General features: G+C 44.9%; 1 pseudogene across 1 annotated transcript in view; it reads left to right on the top strand.

The window, feature by feature from the left end:
- LOC311146275 (dihydropyrimidine dehydrogenase [NADP(+)]-like) overlaps positions 1-17,110 on the top strand; it is a 176,597-nt pseudogene that overhangs the window by 62,520 nt on the left and 96,967 nt on the right. The window contains exons 9-10 of the transcript in view: positions 12,921-13,028; positions 14,851-15,020. The product of the transcript in view is annotated as a dihydropyrimidine dehydrogenase [NADP(+)]-like (transcript). The remainder of the gene's footprint in view (positions 1-12,920; positions 13,029-14,850; positions 15,021-17,110) is intronic.

Here is a 17,110-nt window from a genome sequence, read left to right as displayed (position 1 = left end):
GGGTTGATCACACCACCCTCTGGAGAGCCCTGTGGTTGCGGGCGGTGCAGTTGCCGTATCAGGCGGTGATACAGCCCGACAGAATGCTCACAATGGTGCATATGTGGAAGTTTGTGAGGGTCTTAGGGGCCAAGCCGAATTTCTTCAGCCTCCTGAGTTTTCTTGGGTTATTAACATACATTATGCTGGCTGTATGTCCTTACTAAACTTAGCCCATAGCATAAAATGGGTAGTTTTTCAATGTAACAAAACATACAGTACATAGCAGCTTTAAGACTTTCTCTTTGACTCACAGTTACACAAGGCCAGTGATTTGCCCAATACCCATGGGTACCTAACCTGACAGAACTCCTACAGAGAAATCACAGTAACTTTACGCTCAGTGCTTGACTTGGACTGAAATAGGTGCCGGTACTCATTTTGGGTGCAGGAGCCCCAACCATTGTTTTTGCTACTATTCTATGAGGTGCAGGAGCTCAAGCAGTAGAGCATTTGAAGTGCCGGTACTCAGCTCCGGTGATCTCTTGCCCAAGTCAAGCACTGGTTACAGTAGCACTACTCACCGTCAGCCGACGCCACAGTGGGCGATGGTGCGTGATACACGAGGACTGGCCAGGCCGAGCCGGCCGAGCACTGAGAGAGAGTCAGAGTGAGAGTGAAGCCACCTGTAAGGCTATGATGAATGATCCTATCTTCACTTCAGCGTCTCTCCGCCCGGCTCTGGAGCCAAAGCACCTTTCTCCAGTCAAATGAGATGCAAACACTGGGCAGAAAACTGTGATAAATAACAAAGTATACTAGTTTCATTTAAGGACCAAAGGATTGACAGCCATCCCATATAGATTGCAAAATAGTTGGGAAGAGATTTTTGACGCACCGATCCCATGGCATAGTGTTTATGAACTGATATGCAAAACGACGCCAGATTCAAAACTTAGCATTTTTCAATTTAAATTATTATATACAATTCTTGCTACTAATAGAATGTTATTTATATGGGGGATACAATCTTCCCAGCTCTGCAGATTTTGCTGCGAAGAGACGGAATCATTAGATCATTTGTTTTGGTACTGTCCATTTATAGCTTGTTTTTGGACACAGGTCCATGAATGGCTAAAGGATTGCAATATTTACCTGGAGCTAACCCTGCAGATAGCATTACTGGGTGATCTGAAAAGTCATAGTCAATAATATAATAATACTTTTAGCAAAAAAAATATGTTCAATTTACAATCTGTAGAAACAATGAGAATAGAAAGGTTCAGAACTTTTGTAAAACATCACAGTACAGTTGAAGTTGAAGGATGGGACTAATAACAACTAACAACAACTAATAACAACAAGATAACTAATAATGTAAGCATACTGTGTCCATAATAAGTATACAGTGAGGGAAAAAAGTATTTGATCCCCTGCTGATTTTGTACGTTTGCCCACTGACAAAGAAATGATCAGTCTATAATTTTATTAGTAGGTTTATTTGAACAGTGAGAGACAGAAAAGCAACAAAAAAATCCATAAAAACGCATGTCAAAAATGTTATAAATTGATTTGCATTATAATGAGGGAAATAAGTATTTGACCCCCTCTCAATCAGAAAGATTTCTGGCTCCCAGGTGTCTTTTATACAGGTAACGAGCTGAGATTAGGAGCACACTCTTGAAGGGAGTGCTCCTAATCTCAGCTTGTTACCTGTATAAAAGACACCTGTCCACAGAAGCAATCAATCAATCAGTTTCCAAACTCTCCACCATGGCCATAACCAAAGAGCTCTCCAAGGATGTCAGGGGCAAGATTGTAGACCTACACAAGGCTGGAATGGGCTACAAGACCATTGTCAAGCAGCTTGGTAAGAAGGTGACAACAGTTGGTGCGATTATTCGCAAATGGAAGAAACACAAAATAACTGTCAATCTCCCTCGGCCTGGGGCTCCATGCAAGGTCTCACCTCGTGGAGTTGCAATGATCATTAGAATGGTGAGGAATCAGCCCAGAACTACACAGGAGGATCATGTCAAGGATCTCAAGGCAGCTGGGACCATAGTCACCAAGAAAACTATTGGTAACACACTACGGCGTGAAGGACTGAAATCCTGCAGCGCCTGCATGGTCCCCCTGCTCAAGAAAGCACATATACATGCCTGTCTGAAGTTTGCCAATGAACATCTGAATGATTCAGAGGAGAACTGTTTGAAAGTTTTGTGGTCAGATGAGACCAAAATGGAGCTCTTTGGCATCATCTCAACTCGCCGTGTTTGGAGGAGGAGGAATGCTGCCTATGACCCCAAGAACACCATCCCCACCGTCAAACATGGAGGTGGAAACATTATGCTTTGGGGGTATTTTTCTGCTAAGGGGACAGGACAACTTCACCGCATCAAAGGGAAGATGGACGGGGCCATGTACCGTCAAATCTTGGGTGAGAATCTCCTTCCCTCAGCCAGGGCATTGAAAATGGGTCGTGGATGGGTATTCCAGCATGACAATGACCCAAAACACACGGCCAAGGCAACAAAGGAGTGGCTCAAAAAGAAGCACATTAAGGTCCTGGAGTGGCCTAGCCAGTCTCCAGACCTTAATCCCATAGAAAATCTGTGGAGGCAGCTGAAGGTTCGAGTTGCCAAACGTCAACCTCAAAACCTTAATGACTTGGAGAAGATCTGCAAAGAGGAGTGGGACAAAATCCCTCCTGAGATGTGTGCAAACCTGGTGGCCAACTACAAGAAACGTCTGACCTCTGTGATTGCCAACAAGGGTTTTGCCACCAAGTACAAAGTAATGTTTTGCAGAGGGGTCAAATACTCGTTTCCCTCATTAAAATGCAAATCAATTTATAACATTTTTGACATGTGTTTTTCTGGATTTGTTTGTTGTTATTCTGTCTCTCACTGTTCAAATAAACCTACCATTAAAATTATAGACTGATCATTTCTTTGTCAGTGGGCAAATGTACAAAATCAGCAGGGGATCAAATACTTTGGGGGATCGGAAGTGATGCAGACAATTACATTGATGGAAGTTACAATCTATCTGCAATATTAAAGCTGATCTACCCCCTAAAAAAATTTAACAAATTAAATTAAATAAGGATTTGAGGGCATTACTTATGAAGTAGATGTCACCATCCGGGCTGCTATTGTTAAAGTACACTTTGTTATTCGCTTCATAGCATTTATTTCCCCTTCACCTATTTTTTACATCTTTGCACAGAACACAAAGGCCACCCTTGTGTATAAAACCAACAGAGTGAGCTCGGAGCATCTGTCAGTGTCACCACAGAGGAGGGTGAGCATGCTGTTACTCTGCTGGAGGATCTCGCTGTGTTAAGCACAGTTAGCAGTGGCACACTGTGTTATGTTCTCTAGTACAGTAGGTAGGTAGTGTACATGGTAGGTACAGTTCTGTATTTGAATTACCGTGATTTTACTGGAAAGTATATTGAGATGTAATACTTCCCCTATATTGAGTATATTGAGATGTAATACTTCCTGTCATATTGTCACGGATTCTGCCGAGGCTGCTCCTCCTCCTTGCTTGGGCAGGCTTCGGCGTTCGTCGTCCCCGGAGTACTAGCTACCGCCGATCGATGTTTCGGTGTTTGTCTTGTTTTGTCTGGAGTAGTACACCTGTTGTCTATTATGTTTGATTGTTTAGCCTATAATTTCCCTTGTCTCACGTTTGCTATTTGTGTATTGTTGTATGTCTAGTTGATGTTCGGCCTAGCTATTTCTCCATATTACGCATATGGTGTTTTTCCCTCCAGTGTTGGAGACGTTTGTTTTGTGCGTTACGTTCAGTAAAGTAGTCTACCTGATTCTCCGTGTCCTGCGTCTGACTTCACTCACCGCGTACACATCACCTTTTGACAGAATAACACACCAACCATGGAGTCATCAGGATCAGCGGTACCGACGGGGTCATTGGAGGAGCGCGTAAGCAGCCAAGACGCCATGATCCAGAGACTCGGCACCGCCATGCAGGATGTAATGGACACTTTGAGCCGATGGGAGAGAGGAGGTTTGCCCACACCTCCTCCAACAATACCACCACCATCGGCCAGACCCATCGTTCCATCTCCGGAGTCCAGTGGGATTCGGCTTTCGCTCCCGAGGGCTTATGATGGCACCGCGGCCCGGGTGTCAGGGATTCCTGCTCCAAGTAGAGCTCTACCTGGCAACCATTCACCTGGCGCCCTCGGGATACGAGAGCGTGTCCGCCCTCATCTCCTGTCTGTCCGGCAAGGCCTTGGAGTGGGCCAATGCCGAATGGAGTGGAATAGACGCCGCCACCGTCAGTTATGCAGAGTTCTCCCGCCGCTTCAGGGCGGATTTCGATCATCCCCCAGAGGGGAAAGCGGCGGGGGAGCGTCTGTTCCACCTCAGACAGGGGAAGAGGAGCGCACAGGAATTCGCACTGGATTTCCGGACTCTGGCTGCCAATGCGGGATGGAATGAGAGGGCCCTCATCGACCACTATTGGTGCAGCCTACGAGAGGACGTTCGCCGAGAGTTGGCCTGCAGGGACACCAACTTAAGCTTCGACCAGTTGGTGGACATGTCGTTCCGTCTGGATACCCTGCTGGCTACCCGCGGACGTCCGGAGCTGGGGCCGTCCATTCCATCCCCCAGCACCTCCGAGCCGAGCCCTATGGAGCTCGGAGGTGCTGGTGCTAGAGAGAGGAGGAGAGAGACCCGGAGAGAGGCCGTCCCCTGCACCAACTGTGGCCGTAGAGGACACACTGCGGTTCGGTGCTGGGGAGGGTCTCCTACGGATCGAGGCAGCAGGTCACGCACTGATGAGTCATTCCAGGTGAGTACGCGCCCAACTCACCCAGACCTCTCTGTTGTCCACTTGTGTATCCAAGTTGTGTTTCCCCAGGTTTCTTCTCACTCCCAGCATAAGGCGCTAGTCGATTCAGGCGCAGCTGGGAATTTTATTGATCGTAATTTCTGTTATAGGTTAGGGATTCCCCTCATACCAGTTGATGTGCCCTTCCCTATCCATGCCCTAGATAGCCGCCCTTTGGGGTCGGGATTGATTAGGGAGGTCACGGCGCCACTTAAGATGAAGACGCAGGGGGGTCATGAGGAAATTATACAATTGTATTTGATCGACTCTCCTGCGTTTCCCGTGGTGTTGGGGCTTCCTTGGTTAACTTCTCATGACCCCAACATTTCGTGGCAACAGAGGGCTCTCAGGGAGTGGTCTGATCAGTGTGTCGGGCGGTGTATAGGTGTGTCCGTAGGGGCGACAACTGTGGAAAGTCCGAACCAAATGTCCGCACTGCACATTCCTCCTGAGTATAATGATTTGGCACTCGTCTTCAGTAAGAAGAGGGCGACTCAATTACCACCTCATAGACAGGGGGATTGTGCGATAGACCTCCAGGCAGGCGCTGCACTTCCACATAGTCATGTGTATCCTCTGTCTCAAGAGGAGACGGCGGCTATGGAGACATACATCGCCGAATCTCTGGGACAGGGATACATACGGCCCTCCACTTCTCCTGCGTCCTTGAGTTTCTTTTTTGTGAAGAAGAAAGATGGAGGTCTGCGCCCGTGTATTGATTACCGTAGTCTCAATCAGATTACCATTAAATACAGTTATCCTCTCCCTCTGATTGCGAGTATGACGTCATTACACGGAGTCATTACACGGAGCGCGCTTCTTCACAAAATTGGATCTCAGGAGCGCTTACAACCTGGTGCGCATTAGGGAATGAGATGAATGGAAAACAGCATTTAGTACCACCTCGGGTTACTATGAGTAGCTCGTCATGCCATACGGGTTAATGAATGCTCCTTCAGTCTTCCAATCATTTGTGGACGAGATTTTCCGGGATTTGCATGGACAGGGTGTAGTGGTGTATATTGACGACATTCTAATATACTCTGCTACACGAGCCGAGCATGTGGCCCTGGTGCGTCGGGTGTTGGGTAGGCTGTTGGAGCATGACTTGTATGTGAAGGCGGAGAAATGCCTGTTTTTCCAGGAGTCCATCTCCTTCCTGGGACATCGGTTGTCCGCGTCAGGGGTGGAGATGGAGATTGACCGCGTTTCAGCCGTGCGTAATTGGCAGACTCCTACCACGGTTAAGGAAGTGCAGCGTTTTTGGGTTTTGCCAATTACTACCGGAGGTTTATCCGGGGTTTTGGACAGGTAGCAGCTCCCATCACCTCCCTGCTAAAGGGGGGCCCGGTGCGTTTGCAGTGGTCGGCTGAGGCGGACAGGGCGTTTAGACATCTGAAGGACCTGTTCACCTCGGTTCCGGTGCTGGCACATCCGGACCCCTCTTTGGCGTTCCAAGTGGAGGTGGACGTGTCAGAGGCGGGGATTGGGGCTGTACTGTCTCAACGCTCGGGCACGCCTCCTAAACTCCGTCCCTGTGCCTTTTATTCTAAGAAGCTCAGCCCGGCGGAACGTAATTATGACGTGGGGGACAGGGAGCTGCTAGCGGTGGTTCAGGCCCTAAAGGTGTGGAGGCATTGGCTTGAGGGGGCTAAACACCCTTTTCTCATTCTGACTGACCATCGTAACCTGGAGTACATCCGGGCAGCTAGGAGACTGAACCCTCGTCAGGCTAGGTGGGCCATGTTTCTGGCCCGGTTTGTCTTTAAGCTCACGTACATACCAGGGTCACAGAACGTTAAGGCAGATGCCCTGTCCCGGCGATATGACACAGAGGAGAGGTCCATTGAGCCCACTCCCATACTTCCGGAATCTTGTCTGGTGGCACCGGTGGTGTGGGAGGTCGATGCGGAGATCGAGCGGGCGTTACGTACCGACCCTACTCCTCCAGAGTGTCCGGAGGGGCGGAAGTACGTGCCGCTCGAGATCCGTGATCGACTGATTTATTGGGCTCACACGTCACCCTCCTCTGGTCATCCTAGTATTGGCCGGACAGTGCACTGCCTTAGTGAGAAGTACTGGTGGCCAACCTTGGCTAAGGACGTGAGGGTTAATGTCTCCTCCTGCTTGGTGTGCGCCCAGTGTAAGGCACCTAGACACCTGCCCAGGGGGAAGTTACAACCCCTACCCGTTCCACAATGGCCGTGGTCTCATCTATCGGTGGACTTTGTCACGGACCTTCCCCCCTCCCAGGGGAATACCACAATTTTGGTCGTTGTGGATCGGTTTTCTAAGGCCTGCCGTCTCATTCCCATGCCGGGTCTCCCTACTGCCCTACAAACTGCTCAGGCCCTGTTTACACACGTCTTCCGGCACTACGGGGTACCTGAGGATATAGTGTCTGATCGGGGTCCCCAGTTCACCTCTAGAGTCTGGAGGGCGTTTATGGAACGCTTGGGGGTCTCGATTAGCCTTACCTCATGTTTCCACCCTGAGAGTAATGGGCAGGTGGAGAGAGTAAACCAGGATGTGGGTAGGTTTCTGAGGTCCTATTGCCAGGACTGGCAGGAGGAGTGGTCGGGGTATATCCCCTGGGCAGAGATTGCCCAGAACTCACTTCGCCACTCCTCCACTAATCTGACTCCTTTTCTGTGTGTGTTGGGGTATCAGCCGGTTCTGGCACCCTGGCATCAGAGCCAGATCGAGGCTCCTGCGGTGGATGAATGGTTTCGGCGCTCGGAGGTAACATGGAACGCTGCGCATGTCCTTCTGCAGCGGGCTATTCGTAGGCATAAGGCGAGCGCCGATCGCCACCGCAGTGAGGGTCCAGTTTATGCACCTGGAGATCGAGTCTGGCTCTCGACTCGAAACCTGCCCCTTCGCCTGCCCTGCCGGAAGCTGGGTCGGCGGTTTGTGGGGCCATTTAAAGTCCTGAGGAGATTGAACGAGGTATGCTACAGGTTACAACTGCCCAATGATTACCGCATTAACCCCTCGTTCCATGTGTCTCTCCTCAGGCCGGTGGTAGCTGGTCCACTCCAGGAGAATGAGATACGAGAGGCTCCTCCGCCCCCACTGGACATCGAGGGGGCTCCGGCGTACTCAGTCCGGTCCATCGTGGATTCGAGACGTCGGATGGGGGGTCTGCAGTATCTCGTGGAGTGGGAGGGGTACGGTCCGGAGGAACGGTGCTGGGTGCCTAGGAGGGACATCTTAGATCCCTCCCTCTTGACGGAGTTCCACCAGAGTCATCCAAATCGCACTGCTCCGCGTCCTCCTGGCCGTCCCCGAGGCCGGGGTCGGCGCACGGCTGGAGCCGCGCATCAAGGGGGGGGTACTGTCACGGATTCTGCCGAGGCTGCTCCTCCTCCTTGCTCGGGCAGGCTTCGGCGTTCGTCGTCCCCGGAGTACTAGCTACCGCCGATCGATGTTTCAGTGTCTGTCTTGTTTTGTCTGGAGTAGTACACCTGTTGTCTATTATGTTTGATTGTTTAGCCTATAATTTCCCTTGTCTCACGTTTGCTATTTGTGTGTTATTGTTGTATGTCTAGTTGATGTTCGGCCTAGCTATTTCTCCATATTACGCATATGGTGTTTTTCCCTCCAGTGTTGGAGACGTTTGTTTTGTGCGTTACGTTCAGTAATGTAGTCTACCTGATTCTTCGTGTCCTGCGTCTGACTTCACTCGCCGCGTACACATCACCTTTTGACACATATAGAGCTTGTTTTAGTAAAGTGTGTGATGATAACAGTTTCATGAGCCACCTGTTTTGCAATGCATTACAACCAAGCAGTTCATAGAAAGTGTTATCACATTTTTTGAAGATGATATACCAAAGAAGACGATTTCTCATTAATAACTATCACTTCAAATTGACAGATGTTGTTACGGAGAATGTTGTCTCTGTTTGAAAAGCGATATCTGTGTGTTAAAGCATCCAGACTTACCCAGGGGGTCTGATTGAGGTCTTTATCAGGAAATTGCCTTTGCAGCAACAGCCACTACTAAAGAACACACATCATCCTTTGTAGTTTTTTTAATACTTATTCCTTTATTATTATTATTATTATTATTATTATTTTAACCTTTATTTAACTAGGCAAGTCAGTTAAGAACAAATTCTTATTTACAATGATAGCCTACCAAAAGGCAAAAGGCCTCCTGCGGGGACGGGGGCTGAGATTAAAAATACAATTAAAATATGGGACAAAACACACATCACGGCAAGAGAGACACCACAACACTACATAAAGAGAGACCTAAGACAACAACATAGCATGGCAGCAACACATGACAACACAGCATGGTAGCAACACAACATGACAACAACATGGTAGCAACACAACATGACAGCAGCACAACATGGTAGCAGCACAAAACATGGTACAAACATTATTGGGCACAGACAACAGCACAAAGGGCAAGAAGGTAGAGATAACAATACATCACGCGAAGCAGCCACAACTGTCAGTAAGAGTGTCCATGATTGAGTCTTTGAATGAAGAGATGGAGATAAAACTATGTCTAACTTTGTAACTCTAGTGTTCTGAATGGCAGCACTATGGTTGTAATGAGGTGATCATCAGGTTGTCTTCCTTTGAATAAACTATGATATTAACCATAATTCATATTCTACAGCAGGACTGAAACCCCAGGCAAGGTCTTTAAATTGAAACTGCAGATTAATTGTGTACGATATAATTATCGCATGTAATTTATAAGATTACTGCATGGAATTTCATTGCATCGGGGTTTAACATTTAGCTTTTCTCTTGTATTAAAGAGAGGTTGGTCAACTAATGAATAATCCATGATGGAAAGAAAACATTTGCAGCATTGATAGATAACATAAAATAGTAGTCAGAGGAATACACCATTACAATCAAAAAATGGCCTGCCAAGGTTATCCAATCTGCCCATTTTATTTGAAGAAATGAATGAGACAAGAAGATGTACACAAAGAGATCTGATTGGTTCCTAGTGGCCTTTAACCTTATAAATGACAGCAAACACATGCAGTCAGTAGTGCCAAGTGAGGGCGGAGGTAGAATAGTTCCGGGGTCTGAGGTAATCATTCAGATTGACCTTCAAGCTATTCTGTATCACTCATGGCCCATCAGTCACTGTTCATCACTATTCATCAACCAGTAATTGACACAGTCAATAGGATTAACACAACACTTCTTTAACTATAAGCTATTTATAGTGTATTTGCCAAACATTATGTTTTTTTTAATGAAAGGGCAAATTGGACCAAATTTGATTGTACCTGTATTTGATTATTAACTTCTTAGAGGTAACGTATTCTAGCATTAAAGTATGTATATCAGCCCTAAAGCTGGCGTTTTAAGCATAAATCATAGTCCACAGATGCAGAGACGCGATAATCCAGCGTACCATTGTGACATAGCTACGTGGCTCTGAGACCACCATCGCGCAACTCTATTAATTTGAATGTGTTAAAAGTTGGAGAAATTGCTTGAGCTGCGCTGAGAATTCAAAAAATATGAAAGCGAATGGTCCAAAATTCTAGAACACATTTTGGACAATGATTGACGCTTTAAACTGTACACTGACAGTTGTACATGGAAACCGTCCAGAATTTACTCTGTCTAGAATGTAATGACAGAGCAGTAATGAGTTTGCTCCACGGTATGTGTGGAGCACACGTCACATAGAGTATAAAGTATATTATAGATATGTAGTTTGAAGACTGTAGGCTAAAAGTAATCCCTAAATGTCTTACTGTATATTCTTTGTTTTATTGATCCAGTATATACAGTGAGGGAAAAAAGTATTTGATCCCCTGCTGATTTTGTACGTTTGCCCACTGACAAAGACATCATCAGTCTATAATTTTAATAGTAGGATTATTTGAATAGTGAGACACAGAATAACAACAAAAAAATCCAGAAAAACGCATGTCAAAAACGCTTTAAATTGACCCCTCTGCAAAACATGATTTAGTACTTGGTTGGAAAACCCTTGTTGGCAATCACAGAGGTCAGACGTTTCTTGTAGTTGGCCACCAGATTTGCACACATCTCAGGAGGGATTTTGTTCCACTCCTCTTTGCAGATCTTCTCCAAGTAATTAAGGTTTTGAGGCTGACGTTTGGCAACTCGAACCTTCAGCTCCCTCCACAGATGTTCTATGGGATTAAGGTGTGGAGACTGGCTAGGCCACTCCAGGACCTTAATGTGCTTCTTCTTGAGCCACTCCTTTGTTGCCTTGGCCGTGTGTTTTGGGTCATTGTCATGCTGGAATACCCATCCACGACCCATTTTCAATGCCCTGGCTGAGGGAAGGAGGTTCTCACCCAAGATTTGATGGTACATGGCCCCGTCCATCGTCCCTTTTTATGCGGTGAAGTTGTCCTGTCCCCTTAGCAGAAAAACACCCCCAAAGCATAATGTTTCCACCTCCATGTTTGACAGTGGGGATGGTGTTCTTGGGGTCATAGGCAGCATTCCTCCTCCTCCAAACACAGCGAGTTGAGTTGATGCCAAAGAGCTCCATTTTGGTCTCATCTGCCACAACACTTTCACCCAGTTCTCCTCTGAATCATTCATATGTTCATTGGCAAACTTCAGATGGGCATGTATATGTGCTTTCTTGAGCAGGGGGACCTTGCGGGCGCTGCAGGATTTCAGTCCTTCACGCCGTAGTGTGTTACCAATTGTTTTCTTGGTGACTATGGTCCCAGCTGCCTTGAGATCATTGACAAGATCCTCCCGTGTAGTTCTGGGCTGATTCCTCACCGTTCTCATGATCATTGCAACTCCACGAGGTGAGATCTTGCATGGAGCCCCAGGCCGAGGGAGATTGACAGTTATTTTGTGTTTCTTCCATTTGCGAATAATCACACCAACTGTTGTCACCTTCTCACCAAGCTGCTTGGCGATGGTCTTGTAGCCCATTCCAGCCTTGTGTAGGTCTACAGTCTTGTCCCTGACATCCTTTGAGAGCTCTTTGGTCTTGGCCATGGTGGAGAGTTTGGAATCTGATTGATTGATTGCTTCTGTGGACAGGTGTCTTTTATACAGGTAACAAGCTGAGATTAGGAGCACTCCCTTTAAGAGTGTGCTCCTAATCTCAGTTTGTTACCTGTATAAAATACACCTGGGAGCCAAAAATCTTTCTGATTGAGAGGGGGTCAAATAGTTATTTCCCTCATTAAAATGTAAATCAATTTATAACATTTTTGACATGTGTTTTTCTGGATTTTTTTGTTGTTATTTTACCCTCACTGTAAGTGGGTCATTATTTGCTCTCGTGGTCTCAATCTTTTAAGGTGCTAGAGAGTCCATTGTATATTTTACAATGCATTATATCCCTACATCATCATAATAATTAACAGAGAGATTATGAGTCTACAATACTGATTTACTGTTCCTGTCACGATCGTCTAACAGAGATGAGGACCAAGGCGCAGCGTTGCAGGCAAACATACTCTTTATTAGAGACACGATCAAAAACAACAAAACGATAACGTGACAGTTCACGGTCTAACACAACAGACTAGAAACAAGATCCCACAAACTCTGTGGGGAAACAGGCTGCTAAAGTATGGTTCTCAATCAGAGACAACAAGCAACAGCTGAATCACGTTGCCTCTGATTGAGAACCACACTGGCCAACATAGAACAACAATACTAGAATGTGAAACCTAGAACAAAACACATAGACTTTACACACCCTGGCTCAACATATTAGAGTCCCCAGAGCCAGGGCGTGACAGTTCCACCTCTCTCAAAATAATAATTTATTGATTCAAATGGTGGGTTTTATTAACTCACAAGCCTTTGACTATTATATTTTTCCTCTCTTATCAAGGGCATAACGTATACTGTGCATAGATTCAATAAAACATACAATTATGTTGACCTAGCTAAATTGTCAAGCTCTGTAAAAATAAAAATAAATCACAATTTGTGTTACAGGAGTATTCATGGTGTGAAAAGCATTTCTTCAATATGCACAAACTTTGTAAATGGTTGGGATCAGGGATGGTGGATATGTCTGTTATGTTAACTGGCTCCTTCTTGATGATGATTTTTGTTTGGAACAGGTCTCCCTCAGGCTAACAAGGCTAAGATCTTCCAGGGGCTGACTGTTGACCAGGGATTCTACACATCCAAGGACTTCCTGCCACTGGTGGCCAAGGCCAGTAAAGCCGGTACGTTCTAAGGGAAATTACTTTGATATTTATTTTATCAGAATTAAGTACACTTGTCCTTTTTTTACCATAGGGATGTACCTAAACTAAAATAAATTAAATAAAATGTTTGACTGACAATATCATAGTCGTTTCGGGTGCAAAGAGGCAAAATCTCTCACATCGAAAATGTCACAGTTAGTTGAGGAATAATACATCTTCAGACAGCAAATGCAAGCACCACCCTGAAGGACAGTATTGCTGATATGAAAAAAATATATATATATTTGATAGCCTTATTCTAAAATTGATTAAAATAATACAACATCTCCTAACTCTACACACTTTACCCCATAATGACAAAGCGAAAACAGGTTTTTAGATTATTTTGCAAATTTATAAAACATAAAAAACAGAAATACATTATTTACATAAATATTCAGACCCTTTGCTATGAGACTCGAAATTGAGCTCAGGTGCATCCTGCTTCCATTGATCATCCTTGAGATGTTTCTACAACTTGATTGGAGTCCACCTGTGGTGAATTCAAATTGATTGGACATGATTTGGAAAACCACACACCTGTCTATATAAGGTCCCACAGTTGACAGTGCATGTCAGAGCAAAAACCAAGCCATGAGGTCGAAGGAATTGTCTGTAGAGCTCCGAGACAGGATTGTGTCGAGGCACAGATCTGGGGAAGGGTACCAAAAAAATTCTGCAGCATTGAAGGTCCCCAAGAACACAGTGGCCTCCATCATTCTTAAATGGAAGAAGTTTGGAACCATCAAGACTCTTCCTAGAGCTGGCCGCCCGGCCAAACTGAGCAATCAGGCAAAAAGGGCCTTGGTCAGGGAGGTGACCAAGAACCCTATGGTCACTCTAACAGAGCTCCAGAGTTCCTCTGTGGAGATGGGAGAACCTTCCAGAAGGACAACCATCTCTGCAGCACTCCACCAATCAGGCCTTTATGGTAGAGTGGCCAGACGGAAGGCACTCAGTAAAAAGCAAATGACAGCCCACTTGGAGTTTGCCAAAAGGCACCTAAAGAACTCTCAGAGCATGAGAAACAAGATTCTCTGGTCTGATGAAACCAAGATGGAACTCTTTGGTCTGAATGCCAAGCGTCACCTCTGGAGGAAACCAGGCACCGCTAATCACCTGGCCAATACCATCCCTAAGGTGAAGCATGGTGGTGGCAGCATCATGCTGTGTGGATGTTTTTCAGCGGCAGGGACTGGGAGACTAGTCAGGATCGAGGGAAAGATGAACGGAGCAGGAGTGGCTTCAGGACAAGTCTCTGAATGTCCTTGAGTGGCCCAGCCAGAGCCCAGACTTGAACCTGATCGAACATCTCTGAAGAGACCTGAAAATAGCTGTGGTCCCCATCCAACCTGACAGAGCTTGAGAGGATCTGTAGAAAAGAATGGAAGAATCTCCCCAAATACAGGTGTGTCAAGCTTGTTACTCATACCCAAGTAGACTTGAGGCTGTAATCGCTGCCAAAGGTGCTTCAACAAAGTACTGAGTAATGGGTCTGAAAACTTGTATGTAAATGTGATATTTCCGTTTTTTATTTTTAAGAAATTTGCTAAAGATTTCTAAAAACCTGTTTTTGTTTTATCATTATGGGGTAATGTGTGTAGATTGATGAGGGTAAAAAAACAATTGAATCCATTTTAGAATGAGGCTGTAACGTAACAAAATGTGGAAAAAGTGAAGGGGTCTGATTACTTTCCGAATTCACTGTCAGAGCAGGACAAATCTTCTCTCTGTCTCTCTCTCTCTCTCGCTTGCTTTCGCTCTCTCTCTCTCCATCCCTCCCTCACTCTCTCTTCCTCAGGCATGTGTAGCTGTAAATTTCAGCTGCCCAAGCTCCATGGCTTGGTCATCTTGCTGGGTGCCGGTGACACAGCGTTTGACTGTGCCACCTCTGCCCTGCGCAGCAGGGCCCACCGTGTCTTAGTGGTCTTCAGGAAGTGCTTCACCAACATCTGTGCCGTCCCTGAGGAGGTACGGGTCCTAGACATAAATCTAGAGACTCTCAGAGCCTGGCTCTTAACTGTGGCTTTAAAGTTGTTTCCGACCCATGCTCCTTTGACCACAGTATTGATTATGACCTCCTACTCTGAGATGCTTTTTGAATACGGGCCTTGGGCAGAATTATAACTGAGCTTATATTTTAGCAAAAATTCTCTCTTTGAAATCAATTCATGAATTATGCAGTAGAGTTTTACATACGGATCTTAAGTTCGAATATGTCCCTCAAAGCATACATCTAGAACCTGACCATGCTCAATTACTCAAACTGTTTCTGACCATGACCCAGTAGCTATGAACATGTTTCTGATCTTTATGGCTGCTTTTCCCATAGCCCTGTAGCCTCTATATGCAGCTGACTGCTTTTGACATCCTTCATTTCTGGTGGCTCATCCTACATTTGTTATTCATATAGATTTGCTAGGTAGCCGATTGTGGCTTTCGTCTTACCTATTAGTTCATGGCCATTCACAATGTCCTTAGTCTTTTCTGTGAAAAAGTAAGAAAGAACTTCTTGCATTATAAAAATGTCTTCCGTTTTTTATGAAAGAAAAAAAAGGAAAACACAACTTTTGAGTGGATTATGAAACCAGTTATATTCTCTGAATATTATTTTTTCCCCAAAAAACTATCAAAAAAAATAAGTAATTAAAAAGTAATAAAGACAATTGACATCAGTAGCCTTGATGCCATGGAAACATAAATAATATTGTTAAAAATAAAGATAGTAAGAAAGTGAGCTACTTTAACCTTTGAGTTTCAAATAACATAACATATCTATACAGGCCTCAAACACACGTAACAGAAAGAACATAAATAAACATAGCCTCTTTACTGTATGTTTTTCTGTAATTTTTTTTATGGCCAAGGTTTTTAAATCATGCATGTCAGTAAGGTGAATATACTGCATAAGACCAGGGCTTTGCCCTAATGTGAATCCAGACAATGCTTAACAGCGGCAGGGGGAACCACGGCTATTTTAGCAGCCTGTCTGTCCCCCTACTGTGCACCGCCATGGACAGCCAAGGTAATTAGTCCTCTGTCGTTGAATGGTTTTAAGCTTCTGTATGGAAATCATAAAGTTTGATCATGAATTCAAAGAAAACTATAGCAGGGGAAATGGGAGAAAGATGTGAAAATGGGCTCCGGATAGACCTTCAGAAAGTATTCATACCCTTGACTTATTCCATATTTTGTTGTTTTACAGCCTGAATTCAAAATTGATTACATATATTTTTTTCACACTATTTACACACAATACCCCAAAATGACAAAGTGAAAACATGTTTTTAGAAATGTTGAAATACAGAAATATCTCATTTACATAAGTATTCACACCCCTGAGTCAATACATGTTAGAATCACCTTTGGCAGCGATTGCAGCTGTGAGTCTTTCTCGGTAAGTCTCTAAGAGCTTTGTACACCTGGATTGTACAATATTTGCACATTATTATTTTTCAAGCTCTGTCAAGTTGTTTGTTGATCATTGCTAGACAGCCATTTTCAAGTCTTTCCATGGATGTTCATGCCAATTAAAGTCAAAACTGTCTCTTGGCCAGTCAGAAACATTCACTGTCATCTTGGTAAACAACTCCAGAGTATATTTGGCCTTGTGTTTTAGGTTATTGTCCTGCTGAAAGGTGAATTTGTCTCCCAGTGTCTGTTGGAAAGCAGATTGAACCAGGTTTTCCTCTAGGATTTTGCCTAAAAAACTAATTAGTCCTTGCCGACGACAAGCATACCCATAACATGATGTAGCCACCACCATGCATGAAAATATGAAAAGTGGTACTCAGTGATGTTTTGTGTTGGATTTGCCCCAAACATAACACTTTGTATTCAGGACATAAAGTTAATATTTTTGCCACATTCTTCAACAACATTGTAGTTACTCCACAATACTAACCTAAATGACAGAGTGAAAAGAAGAAAGCCTGTACAGAATTAAAATATTACAAAACATGCATCCACTAAAGTAAAACTGCAGTTTTACTTTAGTGGATGCATGTTTTGTAATATTTTAATTCTGTACAGGCTTTCTTCTTTTCACTCTGTCATTTAGG

This window comes from Coregonus lavaretus (assembly GCF_964263955.1).
Source record: "Coregonus lavaretus genome assembly, chromosome: 19".
Lineage (NCBI taxonomy): Eukaryota > Metazoa > Chordata > Actinopteri > Salmoniformes > Salmonidae > Coregonus > Coregonus lavaretus.
The sequence above is the reverse complement of the archived record's forward strand: the minus strand, read 5'-3'. Positions and strand labels throughout refer to the sequence as shown.